At 43.1% G+C, this 13,485-nt stretch overlaps 1 protein-coding gene across 7 annotated transcripts in view; it reads right to left on the minus strand.

The window, feature by feature from the left end:
• The window catches only part of LOC147724882 (alanine aminotransferase 2), a 1,140,553-nt gene that overhangs the window by 74,185 nt on the left and 1,052,883 nt on the right, over positions 1 to 13,485 (minus strand). The window lies entirely within an intron of this gene.

Raw genomic sequence — 13,485 nt, forward strand, 5'->3', positions numbered from 1 at the left:
TGATATCTCATGCCCGGGTATATACCAGTTGCAAGACATGTGCCAGAGTGCATCAGTTTGAAAAACAACACACCTGCCTATGCTGAGCAGCTTTCCTTGAAACAATATTTTGATAATTGTACATGAACAATAAACATGAACAATGGCTTTTGAAATTGCAACGTTTCTTTTAATTTTTTAGCAGACTATTTTGCTTTTTAGTCTTTTGCTTGTTTTTTGGCATGAGAATACAAAAAATACAAAAAAATTGTGTATGAAAGTACTATACATTTACATATAAACAAGAAAAAACACACTTTGGTATGTACATAATTCACTCAAACTAGCATTCAACACATTCTTGGCCATCCAGACATACAAAACATTCATACGGGTCCCATCATCATAATACAGTTTGTAATAAAGCAAGAAAAATAACAGTTGTAGATTTCAAACGAAAGTGAAACTTTTTTTCAGTTCTTTTAGAAGGAATAATAATCCATCACTCGAATGACACAACCATAACAACAATGATGATATGGGACCGGGTCAGGTCTACGCGTTTCGAACCCTATCCTTAACAGGTTCTCATCAGGACCACAGTGTTACTAAAAGGGGAAGAGGAAAGCAACAATCACTATACTGAACCTGGGAGATCACCATCTCAACCGATGTCCCACTGCACTCAGCCTACCTTAATACGTGGGTCAAAGCTCCTCAAATAGTATAGAAAGCCGATGTATTCCCATCATAGGGGAGCGAAGAGGTGCTGCGAGAAAAGAAAACATGCGTTCAGTCATGCCGACTCACAACATGCTACCTGTGTCTACACTAAAGCGGGGCTTGCGTGTGCTCACCTTGCAGCGCGTGTGCGCTCACCAATGCTTGTTGGATGGCGCTCGGTCCGCAATTTCTGGATACGACGCCTCTGGGGATAAAATGTGACGGTCAACGTTTGGAATCGGGCAGGCGGGAGAGAGCGCAACGGCAGCCGCTTCAAAATCGCGCTGGAGCGTTCCGATGTCCGCTTACCTGAAAAACCAACTTGAACTTTCAAAACAGTCTTTCGAACGTCCTCGCTCCTCACACAGCAACTACTTGCAGGTTACTGAAGCCGTGTTGTCGAATGACTAAAGGTGGAGGACGCCTCCCAAAGCATGAAGGGAGTTGTAGTTTCATCAAGGAGAATTCTGGGAGATGAAGTCCTGTGGGCTAAATTATGGAAAAGTTTTGTAAATTTCCGAAATTTCGTTCAAACCACTGACTGCTGTATCATACTTCATGATCAAAAGTGCCTCTCTTTGGTTTAATCTTAGTTCTGAATTCCCTCCTCTTGGATCTTTTTCGATTTTGGACAAGACGGTCCATTTGAGGTTATCTTTATCATGCTTATTCATCAACCAGTGGTGTACCAATGGCGCATTCTCCACTTCTCTGCGCAGTCTCGATTTATGCTGCGTGATACGTTGTCTGACCTCCTGGGATGTTTTCCCGATGTATAGTTTGGGGCAGGGGCAGACGATCGCGTAAACTACATTCCTGGTTTTGCAGTTGGTGAATGATTCATGCTTCCAGTGGATGTTGTTAAAGGAGAATACTGTTTCTTCCATGGTGTCATGACAACAAATGCAAGTGCCACATTTGTGGTGTCCTTTTGTCTGGGGAAAGCCAAAAAGGCTTGTTAGAGTTGGTGATTGTTTACTAGGTAAGGCTGCCCTTACAATATGATTCGCCATGCTCTTCTCCCTCTTAAATGCAAATAGTGGTAAATTTCTCATGTCCTCATGTAGGTCTCGTACTAGATGCCAATTAAGATTTATCAGCCTTTTAAGTTGATTGGCAGCAGGGCAAAAGGTTGATACACAAACCATTCGATTCTGCTCGACCCTGGCTTTCTTAACCATTAGTGTTTCGCGGGGCGTCCACCATGCTCGCTTAAGAGATTGCTTTAGGAGTTTTCTCGGGTAACCTCTCTGGAGAAGCCTCTCCATGAGTGAATTGGCATGGTGGAAATAATCTTCTTTGTCTGAACAATTCCTGCGGATCCTCAGGAATTGTCTGAAGGGTAAGTTCTCTCTCAAACTCCGGGGGTGATTGCTGGTAAACAGCAAGGCCTTGTTCCTATCGGTTGTTTTTCTAAATAAAGTTGTTGCCAGGTTTCCATTGACAGGGACAACTTTAACGTCCAAAAATGTGATGGATTGGCTGGACGATGTGCAATTAAATTTAATGTCGCTTGAGCGCCCATTGAGCCATTCAACAAACCTACCAAGGGTTTCTGTAGTCCCAGTCCAGATGAAAAAGATGTCATCTATATACCGCATATAATGCGAGATCTGATGACTGTAGGGATTGTCGTTGTAAATAAATTTCTTCTCATAAAGGCCCATAAACATAATTGCTAGTTCCGGGGCAAAGGGACATCCCATGGCTACTCCCTTCACCTGAAGGAAGTAGTCGGAATCAAAAGTGAAAAAATTCTTTCTCAATGCGAAGGATGCCAGCTGTACAATGAAATCAGAAGGTACTTGGCAAGGTCTGACACGTGTCTCCAAGAACCATGCTAGTGTCTCAAGGGCCTGATCTTGGGGAATCTGCGTGTACAAAGACACGACGTCTAGCGTTACTAAGAGCTGGGAACCTTGTTCAAAGGGGACTGTGCTAATTCTTTGGAGGAAAGCCGTGGTGTCTTGAAGATGTGCTGGAATCTCTTCAATGAAGGGTTTCAGAAAAAATTCGATATACTTAGCCACTGGTTCTAGTAAGGACTCACACCCAGAAACTATGGGTCGTCCTGGTGGATTCAATTCATCCTTATGGATCTTAGGTAATAAATAAAAGACTGGAGTTCGTGGATTTTTGTTCTGTAAAAAATTGAATTCCTTCGGTCCAATGAATCCTAGATCAAATCCTTTCTGAATTACTGAAAATAGTTCACTCTGAATTTCGAGTGTGGGATTCTTTGTGATGCGTCTGTAGCATGAATTGTCATCCAATTGTCGAAGTGCTTCCATTTTATATTTATCGATGTCCCATATAACTACAGCTCCCCCCTTGTCTGCCTGTTTGACTACTATGTTTTTATCATTTTTCAAGGTGGCCAAAGCTTCTTTCTCTGCTTTGGCGAGATTAAATTTGACAAAATTCCGCTTCTTTTCAAGTGCTGATATTCCTGAAAGAACTGTGCGTTCAAACGTAAGTATCTCTTTAGGAATTTTTGAGCCGGCTGGGCAAAAGGTGGATTTCTTCCTTAATCCCGTCACTTCTGTTTGGTGTTCCTCGCATATATCAGAGAAGAATGTCTTTAATCTTAACTTACGACAAAATTCCAAAGTTTCTAACTTCATCTTAGTGAAGTCTGTAAGTCTCGACGGGACAAATCCAAGGCCCTTCGTCAAGATAGATGTTTCAGCTTCATTTAAAATCCTGTCAGATAAGTTAAAGATGGATGGAAGGTCTAACTCTTGTAGAACCGGGATCGTGTCCTCATTTCCCATGGCTGGACGGGACGTGACCGACCTCTCGGTTTCTGCGGGCCTTGTCCTAAAAAAGGTGCCTGGTTTTGTTGTTGACGTTGTCCCTGGTCTTGTTGATTGCCTTGCCTATTTTGATAGGATCTATTAGCGTTATTGGAATCACTTCCAGACGAAGATGTATCCGAGAATGAAACGAAGGCACGTCGAGAACGGCCTTGGTTATCCTGGAGGAACCGTCGTGATTCAGAGTTAGAGTAAAAATCTTTCCTCAGGTAGGGGTATACGGATTCCAAAGAGAAATTTTTCTTGTCCAGCTCGAACTTATTGTTTTTTTGGGCAACCGTAAAGTCCTTAAATTCGCCGATCTCCTTTTCAACCTTCTCCAGGAGTCCTTTTGAATCAGCTATGAGTTGATTGTCTTGAATTTCTTTTTCAAGTTTTTCAATTTCAGCGAGTTCTTTAACTGAAATTCTGTGTGCGGTCTCAATGGTAAGGACCATCAGGTCCCTACTGCACTTTGTTTCAACCCCACTGAATCCTTTTTTGTATTCAGGGTCGTCCGTAAACACGACCGGGATGTTGCGAATTTGAAGTCCTGCGGGGATTGTACCTGATCTTAAATGCTGGAGTAAAAAATGACCATGGAGATCCGTCCTAATTTGTTTTTTTCGTAGATGTATAAGTTTATCGGATTCGTTGACGGTGTTGGCCGCGACACTGAGGGTTGCAGAGGCAAAGGGAGGCGGATCTCTCATCAGGTTTTGAATATGTTCCTCTGTGTAAGCTACCGTGTCCTGTTCAGCCATACCCACACTGAACACACGTGCAAAAGGGGGGGTTTAGAAAAGTATGTGAAGAGAAATGAGACGGAAGGATTAAAGATAGACTCCACCCCACACCACAAACACAAAGTGAAAAAACTATTCCAACAGGATTAGTCCTGTGGCAGCTCCTTCTCTGCCCACCAGAACCTCGCGAGCGTGCGCCCGCTAACCAGTATGAAAAACAGTAAGGGTTTGACTCAAAACTCAGCAAGGCTGAGCCAATAATAACTTGAAAAACAACACACCTGCCTATGCTGAGCAGCTTTCCTTGAAACAATATTTTGATAATTGTACATGAACAATAAACATGAACAATGGCTTTTGAAATTGCAACGTTTCTTTTAATTTTTTAGCAGACTATTTTGCTTTTTAGTCTTTTGCTTGTTTTTTGGCATGAGAATACAAAAAATACAAAAAAATTGTGTATGAAAGTACTATACATTTACATATAAACAAGAAAAAACACACTTTGGTATGTACATAATTCACTCAAACTAGCATTCAACACATTCTTGGCCATCCAGACATACAAAACATTCATACGGGTCCCATCATCATAATACAGTTTGTAATAAAGCAAGAAAAATAACAGTTGTAGATTTCAAACGAAAGTGAAACTTTTTTTCAGTTCTTTTAGAAGGAATAATAATCCATCACTCGAATGACACAACCATAACAACAATGATGATATGGGACCGGGTCAGGTCGACGCGTTTCGAACCCTATCCTTAACAGGTTCTCATCAGGACCACAGTGTTACTAAAAGGGGAAGAGGAAAGCAACAATCACTATACTGAACCTGGGAGATCACCATCTCAACCGATGTCCCACTGCACTCAGCCTACCTTAATACGTGGGTCAAAGCTCCTCAAATAGTATAGAAAGCCGATGTATTCCCATCATAGGGGAGCGAAGAGGTGCTGCGAGAAAAGAAAACATGCGTTCAGTCATGCCGACTCACAACATGCTACCTGTGTCTACACTAAAGCGGGGCTTGCGTGTGCTCACCTTGCAGCGCGTGTGCGCCCACCAATGCTTGTTGGATGGCGCTCGGTCCGCAATTTCTGGATACGACGCCTCTGGGGATAAAATGTGACGGTCAACGTTTGGAATCGGGCAGGCGGGAGAGAGCGCAACGGCAGCCGCTTCAAAATCGCGCTGGAGCGTTCCGATGTCCGCTTACCTGAAAAACCAACTTGAACTTTCAAAACAGTCTTTCGAACGTCCTCGCTCCTCACACAGCAACTACTTGCAGGTTACTGAAGCCGTGTTGTCGAATGACTAAAGGTGGAGGACGCCTCCCAAAGCATGAAGGGAGTTGTAGTTTCATCAAGGAGAATTCTGGGAGATGAAGTCCTGTGGGCTAAATTATGGAAAAGTTTTGTAAATTTCCGAAATTTCGTTCAAACCACTGACTGCTGTATCATACTTCATGATCAAAAGTGCCTCTCTTTGGTTTAATCTTAGTTCTGAATTCCCTCCTCTTGGATCTTTTTCGATTTTGGACAAGACGGTCCATTTGAGGTTATCTTTATCATGCTTATTCATCAACCAGTGGTGTACCAATGGCGCATTCTCCACTTCTCTGCGCAGTCTCGATTTATGCTGCGTGATACGTTGTCTGACCTCCTGGGATGTTTTCCCGATGTATAGTTTGGGGCAGGGGCAGACGATCGCGTAAACTACATTCCTGGTTTTGCAGTTGGTGAATGATTCATGCTTCCAGTGGATGTTGTTAAAGGAGAATACTGTTTCTTCCATGGTGTCATGACAACAAATGCAAGTGCCACATTTGTGGTGTCCTTTTGTCTGGGGAAAGCCAAAAAGGCTTGTTAGAGTTGGTGATTGTTTACTAGGTAAGGCTGCCCTTACAATATGATTCGCCACGCTCTTCTCCCTCTTAAATGCAAATAGTGGTAAATTTCTCATGTCCTCATGTAGGTCTCGTACTAGATGCCAATTAAGATTTATCAGCCTTTTAAGTTGATTGGCAGCAGGGCAAAAGGTTGATACACAAACCATTCGATTCTGCTCGACCCTGGCTTTCTTAACCATTAGTGTTTCGCGGGGCGTCCACCATGCTCGCTTAAGAGATTGCTTTAGGAGTTTTCTCGGGTAACCTCTCTGGAGAAGCCTCTCCATGAGTGAATTGGCATGGTGGAAATAATCTTCTTTGTCTGAACAATTCCTGCGGATCCTCAGGAATTGTCCGAAGGGTAAGTTCTCTCTCAAACTCCGGGGGTGATTGCTGGTAAACAGCAAGGCCTTGTTCCTATCGGTTGTTTTTCTAAATAAAGTTGTTGCCAGGTTTCCATTGACAGGGACCACTTTAACGTCCAAAAATGTGATGGATTGGCTGGACGATGTGCAATTAAATTTAATGTCGCTTGAGCGCCCATTGAGCCATTCAACAAACCTACCAAGGGTTTCTGTAGTCCCAGTCCAGATGAAAAAGATGTCATCTATATACCGCATATAATGCGAGATCTGATGACTGTAGGGATTGTCGTTGTAAATAAATTTCTTCTCATAAAGGCCCATAAACATAATTGCTAGTTCCGGGGCAAAGGGACATCCCATGGCTACTCCCTTCACCTGAAGGAAGTAGTCGGAATCAAAAGTGAAAAAATTCTTTCTCAATGCGAAGGATGCCAGCTGTACAATGAAATCAGAAGGTACTTGGCAAGGTCTGACACGTGTCTCCAAGAACCATGCTAGTGTCTCAAGGGCCTGATCTTGGGGAATCTGCGTGTACAAAGACACGACGTCTAGCGTTACTAAGAGCTGGGAACCTTGTTCAAAGGGGACTGTGCTAATTCTTTGGAGGAAAGCCGTGGTGTCTTGAAGATGTGCTGGAATCTCTTCAATGAAGGGTTTCAGAAAAAATTCGATATACTTAGCCACTGGTTCTAGTAAGGACTCACACCCAGAAACTATGGGTCGTCCTGGTGGATTCAATTCATCCTTATGGATCTTAGGTAATAAATAAAAGACTGGAGTTCGTGGATTTTTGTTCTGTAAAAAATTGAATTCCTTCGGTCCAATGAATCCTAGATCAAATCCTTTCTGAATTACTGAAAATAGTTCACTCTGAATTTCGAGTGTGGGATTCTTTGTGATGCGTCTGTAGCATGAATTGTCATCCAATTGTCGAAGTGCTTCCATTTTATATTTATCGATGTCCCATATAACTACAGCTCCCCCCTTGTCTGCCTGTTTGACTACTATGTTTTTATCATTTTTCAAGGTGGCCAAAGCTTCTTTCTCTGCTTTGGCGAGATTAAATTTGACAAAATTCCGCTTCTTTTCAAGTGCTGATATTCCTGAAAGAACTGTGCGTTCAAACGTAAGTATCTCTTTAGGAATTTTTGAGCCGGCTGGGCAAAAGGTGGATTTCTTCCTTAATCCCGTCACTTCTGTTTGGTGTTCCTCGCATATATCAGAGAAGAATGTCTTTAATCTTAACTTACGACAAAATTCCAAAGTTTCTAACTTCATCTTAGTGAAGTCTGTAAGTCTCGACGGGACAAATCCAAGGCCCTTCGTCAAGATAGATGTTTCAGCTTCATTTAAAATCCTGTCAGATAAGTTAAAGATGGATGGAAGGTCTAACTCTTGTAGAACCGGGATCGTGTCCTCATTTCCCATGGCTGGACGGGACGTGACCGACCTCTCGGTTTCTGCGGGCCTTGTCCTAAAAAAGGTGCCTGGTTTTGTTGTTGACGTTGTCCCTGGTCTTGTTGATTGCCTTGCCTATTTTGATAGGATCTATTAGCGTTATTGGAATCACTTCCAGACGAAGATGTATCCGAGAATGAAACGAAGGCACGTCGAGAACGGCCTTGGTTATCCTGGAGGAACCGTCGTGATTCAGAGTTAGAGTAAAAATCTTTCCTCAGGTAGGGGTATACGGATTCCAAAGAGAAATTTTTCTTGTCCAGCTCGAACTTATTGTTTTTTTGGGCAACCGTAAAGTCCTTAAATTCGCCGATCTCCTTTTCAACCTTCTCCAGGAGTCCTTTTGAATCAGCTATGAGTTGATTGTCTTGAATTTCTTTTTCAAGTTTTTCAATTTCAGCGAGTTCTTTAACTGAAATTCTGTGTGCGGTCTCAATGGTAAGGACCATCAGGTCCCTACTGCACTTTGTTTCAACCCCACTGAATCCTTTTTTGTATTCAGGGTCGTCCGTAAACACGACCGGGATGTTGCGAATTTGAAGTCCTGCGGGGATTGTACCTGATCTTAAATGCTGGAGTAAAAAATGACCATGGAGATCCGTCCTAATTTGTTTTTTTCGTAGACGTATAAGTTTATCGGATTCGTTGACGGTGTTGGCCGCGACACTGAGGGTTGCAGAGGCAAAGGGAGGCGGATCTCTCATCAGGTTTTGAATATGTTCCTCTGTGTAAGCTACCGTGTCCTGTTCAGCCATACCCACACTGAACACACGTGCAAAAGGGGGGGTTTAGAAAAGTATGTGAAGAGAAATGAGACGGAAGGATTAAAGATAGACTCCACCCCACACCACAAACACAAAGTGAAAAAACTATTCCAACAGGATTAGTCCTGTGGCAGCTCCTTCTCTGCCCACCAGAACCTCGCGAGCGTGCGCCCGCTAACCAGTATGAAAAACAGTAAGGGTTTGACTCAAAACTCAGCAAGGCTGAGCCAATAATAACTTGAAAAACAACACACCTGCCTATGCTGAGCAGCTTTCCTTGAAACAATATTTTGATAATTGTACATGAACAATAAACATGAACAATGGCTTTTGAAATTGCAACGTTTCTTTTAATTTTTTAGCAGACTATTTTGCTTTTTAGTCTTTTGCTTGTTTTTTGGCATGAGAATACAAAAAATACAAAAAAATTGTGTATGAAAGTACTATACATTTACATATAAACAAGAAAAAACACACTTTGGTATGTACATAATTCACTCAAACTAGCATTCAACACATTCTTGGCCATCCAGACATACAAAACATTCATACGGGTCCCATCATCATAATACAGTTTGTAATAAAGCAAGAAAAATAACAGTTGTAGATTTCAAACGAAAGTGAAACTTTTTTTCAGTTCTTTTAGAAGGAATAATAATCCATCACTCGAATGACACAACCATAACAACAATGATGATATGGGACCGGGTCAGGTCGACGCGTTTCGAACCCTATCCTTAACAGGTTCTCATCAGGACCACAGTGTTACTAAAAGGGGAAGAGGAAAGCAACAATCACTATACTGAACCTGGGAGATCACCATCTCAACCGATGTCCCACTGCACTCAGCCTACCTTAATACGTGGGTCAAAGCTCCTCAAATAGTATAGAAAGCCGATGTATTCCCATCATAGGGGAGCGAAGAGGTGCTGCGAGAAAAGAAAACATGCGTTCAGTCATGCCGACTCACAACATGCTACCTGTGTCTACACTAAAGCGGGGCTTGCGTGTGCTCACCTTGCAGCGCGTGTGCGCTCACCAATGCTTGTTGGATGGCGCTCGGTCCGCAATTTCTGGATACGACGCCTCTGGGGATAAAATGTGACGGTCAACGTTTGGAATCGGGCAGGCGGGAGAGAGCGCAACGGCAGCCGCTTCAAAATCGCGCTGGAGCGTTCCGATGTCCGCTTACCTGAAAAACCAACTTGAACTTTCAAAACAGTCTTTCGAACGTCCTCGCTCCTCACACAGCAACTACTTGCAGGTTACTGAAGCCGTGTTGTCGAATGACTAAAGGTGGAGGACGCCTCCCAAAGCATGAAGGGAGTTGTAGTTTCATCAAGGAGAATTCTGGGAGATGAAGTCCTGTGGGCTAAATTATGGAAAAGTTTTGTAAATTTCCGAAATTTCGTTCAAACCACTGACTGCTGTATCATACTTCATGATCAAAAGTGCCTCTCTTTGGTTTAATCTTAGTTCTGAATTCCCTCCTCTTGGATCTTTTTCGATTTTGGACAAGACGGTCCATTTGAGGTTATCTTTATCATGCTTATTCATCAACCAGTGGTGTACCAATGGCGCATTCTCCACTTCTCTGCGCAGTCTCGATTTATGCTGCGTGATACGTTGTCTGACCTCCTGGGATGTTTTCCCGATGTATAGTTTGGGGCAGGGGCAGCCGATCACGTAAACTACATTCCTGGTTTTGCAGTTGGTGAATGATTCATGCTTCCAGTGGATGTTGTTAAAGGAGAATACTGTTTCTTCCATGGTGTCATGACAACAAATGCAAGTGCCACATTTGTGGTGTCCTTTTGTCTGGGGAAAGCCAAAAAGGCTTGTTAGAGTTGGTGATTGTTTACTAGGTAAGGCTGCCCTTACAATATGATTCGCCACGCTCTTCTCCCTCTTAAATGCAAATAGTGGTAAATTTCTCATGTCCTCATGTAGGTCTCGTACTAGATGCCAATTAAGATTTATCAGCCTTTTAAGTTGATTGGCAGCAGGGCAAAAGGTTGATACACAAACCATTCGATTCTGCTCGACCCTGGCTTTCTTAACCATTAGTGTTTCGCCAATCAACTTAAAAGGCTGATAAATCTTAATTGGCATCTAGTACGAGACCTACATGAGGACATGAGAAATTTACCACTATTTGCATTTAAGAGGGAGAAGAGCGTGGCGAATCATATTGTAAGGGCAGCCTTACCTAGTAAACAATCACCAACTCTAACAAGCCTTTTTGGCTTTCCCCAGACAAAAGGACACCACAAATGTGGCACTTGCATTTGTTGTCATGACACCATGGAAGAAACAGTATTCTCCTTTAACAACATCCACTGGAAGCATGAATCATTCACCAACTGCAAAACCAGGAATGTAGTTTACGTGATCGGCTGCCCCTGCCCCAAACTATACATCGGGAAAACATCCCAGGAGGTCAGACAACGTATCACGCAGCATAAATCGAGACTGCGCAGAGAAGTGGAGAATGCGCCATTGGTACACCACTGGTTGATGAATAAGCATGATAAAGATAACCTCAAATGGACCGTCTTGTCCAAAATCGAAAAAGATCCAAGAGGAGGGAATTCAGAACTAAGATTAAACCAAAGAGAGGCACTTTTGATCATGAAGTATGATACAGCAGTCAGTGGTTTGAACGAAATTTCGGAAATTTACAAAACTTTTCCATAATTTAGCCCACAGGACTTCATCTCCCAGAATTCTCCTTGATGAAACTACAACTCCCTTCATGCTTTGGGAGGCGTCCTCCACCTTTAGTCATTCGACAACACGGCTTCAGTAACCTGCAAGTAGTTGCTGTGTGAGGAGCGAGGACGTTCGAAAGACTGTTTTGAAAGTTCAAGTTGGTTTTTCAGGTAAGCGGACATCGGAACGCTCCAGCGCGATTTTGAAGCGGCTGCCGTTGCGCTCTCTCCCGCCTGCCCGATTCCAAACGTTGACCGTCACATTTTATCCCCAGAGGCGTCGTATCCAGAAATTGCGGACCGAGCGCCATCCAACAAGCATTGGTGAGCGCACACGCGCTGCAAGGTGAGCACACGCAAGCCCCGCTTTAGTGTAGACACAGGTAGCATGTTGTGAGTCGGCATGACTGAACGCATGTTTTCTTTTCTCGCAGCACCTCTTCGCTCCCCTATGATGGGAATACATCGGCTTTCTATACTATTTGAGGAGCTTTGACCCACGTATTAAGGTAGGCTGAGTGCAGTGGGACATCGGTTGAGATGGTGATCTCCCAGGTTCAGTATAGTGATTGTTGCTTTCCTCTTCCCCTTTTAGTAACACTGTGGTCCTGATGAGAACCTGTTAAGGATAGGGTTCGAAACGCGTCGACCTGACCCGGTCCCATATCATCATTGTTGTTATGGTTGTGTCATTCGAGTGATGGATTATTATTCCTTCTAAAAGAACTGAAAAAAAGTTTCACTTTCGTTTGAAATCTACAACTGTTATTTTTCTTGCTTTATTACAAACTGTATTATGATGATGGGACCCGTATGAATGTTTTGTATGTCTGGATGGCCAAGAATGTGTTGAATGCTAGTTTGAGTGAATTATGTACATACCAAAGTGTGTTTTTTCTTGTTTATATGTAAATGTATAGTACTTTCATACACAATTTTTTTGTATTTTTTGTATTCTCATGCCAAAAAACAAGCAAAAGACTAAAAAGCAAAATAGTCTGCTAAAAAATTAAAAGAAACGTTGCAATTTCAAAAGCCATTGTTCATGTTTATTGTTCATGTACAATTATCAAAATATTGTTTCAAGGAAAGCTGCTCAGCATAGGCAGGTGTGTTGTTTTTCAAGTTATTATTGGCTCAGCCTTGCTGAGTTTTGAGTCAAACCCTTACTGTTTTTCATACAGAGTGCATCAGTGGCATGTGTCTTTCCAGTGTATATACTAGGGATGGGTTGTACGTGCAGAGTTTCACTCCACAGAATTCTGCAGTTACTCAAAAACTTCACACCATTGAATGAAGTACTGCCAACGGGCATAAAATATGCATGTCGCGCTGCATTTCCGAGCCAGTAGCAGAACTGAAAGATTAGTACGATTGGCACCATGTGCTGTTGGCGAGCGTGAGGCCATTCGAGTGTATTTTGTTGCAGTTCAAGTAAAAAATCTACTCTAGCGGCAGCAAATCTACTCGAGAAGCAGCCCTCGGACCGCGACCTCCACAACAGAAAATTGTGCTAGAGGACACCAAAGTGCGCTCGCCAGCTCCCATTTCTGGAGCCTCACGGGTAATCAATTCTGCCACTCGGCGATTGGCGAGATTTGGCCAGAACTTCACATCACAAGAGTAATGCGGAGTCGCCAAATTCCACCTATTCTAAAGATGGAATATAACATTCTGCTCACACTTGTGTATATCGGTTACAAGCCATGTCCCATCATCTGAGACATGTCTTGTGTCCGGATACATACCTATTGCCAGAGGGCATTATCTATGAACAGTCTCGTGCCCTGGTATACATCTCTTACATGTCCCTCGAAACATCATCTTTGACAGATGATGTGACCAGTTATACACTTGGTGCACACCATGTGCCAGGGTGCCTCCTCTGGCATGTCTTGGGCCCGGATGTATATATATACCTCTTACACGCCAAGTGCCAGGTACATCCGTAACATCTCTTCTGCCCAAGTATAACCCTGTTACACGCCATGTGCCCGGGTACATCCTCTGCAGCATTTCCCATGCCCCGACGTACATCTAAGACATGCCATGT

Source organism: Lissotriton vulgaris, chromosome 4_1 (genome assembly GCF_964263255.1).
Source record: "Lissotriton vulgaris chromosome 4_1, aLisVul1.2, whole genome shotgun sequence".
Lineage (NCBI taxonomy): Eukaryota > Metazoa > Chordata > Amphibia > Caudata > Salamandridae > Lissotriton > Lissotriton vulgaris.